Genomic DNA, 1839 nt, shown 5'->3' with positions numbered 1-1839 from the left:
ATTCGGCAGCATCCATGGGGAGTCCACACTTCAGGTCAAAGTCTTATTTCAGGTCTTATTTCTCTCTCCGCTTTTTCCTGTGGTGAAACAGGAATGATTCTGCTGTTGGTTTGTAGGACAATTTGTTAATTGCTGTTTATCTTGTGAGAATGAGCTCTATTGACCACTGTAGAACCCAAGACATGGGAGGTGAGTACAACTAACAACTGTCACCTCTGCACCCTGTAAAGACTAGCAAGGCAAGGACAAATTTAATCCCCTACATTAACTACATCAGACCAGAAGGAAGGAGCTTCTCAACACCAGACCACCTGCTGATCTACACAAGTCTGGCAAACCTTTATAGGGCATCATTTAGGAGAATTTTTTAATATATAGTAATATCACAGTTATCTGGAATTCAAGCAACCAGCAAAAAAAATTGCAGAAAATATGTTTAAAATTGGCGAGCCTCGCCTTTAGTTCTCCATTCATCAATGTGCAGTCTCAAGCAACCAGGAAATTCACTCATCCCCGTAAGTGCCGAATACCAGGGGTTCAATCGTACCTCATCCTTCCCGGACAAGAAAATTGGCAGATAAAAGCTTTTTTTTTGGTCAACAAGGGTATTCAGATCATTACTTACAATTTAATATTCCCAATTCATTTGTAAAAATGCCTTAGTTGTGACCAATCCTCCCCAAGTTACCTTCTGAAGCATTTGTTCACAAGTAACATCTGAGTTGTACAATTTAGTTTTCTGCCTGGGAACTAAAAGGTGCAATAAAATATAACAAATAAACCTCAAACACTGAATAATAGAAGAAAGAGAAAGTATTGTATCACTGTTGTCAGTGGGTGGCTTAAAAAGTGGGAAGGAACTGGATTACCTCATTGTGTTCTGATTCCAGCCTTTTCCCACGCAGCTTTCATTTAATACTGGGCACAGTGTTAACAAATATTATCAACTCATTCCAGGACAGGGTGTGCCCTACACGTCTCTTATCCATGCTCCCCATGACTGTAATGAACAGATCTTGGACAGGTCAATGTAAGTTCTGTAATTGATTACCCCAGTTTCTTTTCCCTCTGCCTCTCCCCTCTCTCTTTTTTCTCTCTCTCACTTTCTTCCCCCTCTCCTTCTCTCTCTCTCTCTCTCTCTTTTCTCTTTCTCTTTGCAAGTCCCATTTACTCTCACTCCCAATCTCATCCCCTCATATAACCATATAACAATTACAGGACAGAAACGGGCCATTGCGGCCCTTTGAGTCCATGCAAAATCCCTTTACCAAACTGGAAAAGCCCCAGGCTGATGGTCTGCCAGCGTGATACATAAATTCTTCTGGTTTCTGTGGGTGTTTTTATGCCGGGCCTCCAGTTCAAGGCCGGCTCCATCCGCGAAGACAAATCTGAACTTACCTTTTTATACGGCAGCCCTAAAAGGCTGCTCTTGCGCCGCTTTTACGACCTCCGGAGCCGATGTAGCCAGGGAAACTGATGCCGTGGCACCGCCCGTCAACATGACGGCTTAAATACGTGGCAAGTAATGGCCTTCTTTGTTACCCATAATCCCCCGCGTAGTTGGAACAGCTCTGGGAAGATGGCCATTGATCATTCTTCTGCCCGGTCCTGGGCCTCCGGTTCAGTGCTGGACGTGGAGAAGTGGCCATTTCAATCCCATGCAAACATGCAGGTAAATTCTGTAGGACTCTCACCCCACCCATCCTGAAACATTAACCATTTAATCCATGTACATAACAGAAAGTAAATATTGTTGTGTGTTTCTTCCGTAATCGGCACTGGACTTGACGCAACTAGGTCCTGGGTCGCAGACTGATGGCATCATCAGCCTGTCCCTAG

The sequence above is a fragment of the Narcine bancroftii genome, chromosome 13 (assembly GCF_036971445.1).
Source record: "Narcine bancroftii isolate sNarBan1 chromosome 13, sNarBan1.hap1, whole genome shotgun sequence".
Classification (NCBI taxonomy): Eukaryota; Metazoa; Chordata; class Chondrichthyes; order Torpediniformes; family Narcinidae; genus Narcine; species Narcine bancroftii.
This window is presented reverse-complemented; position numbering follows the sequence as displayed.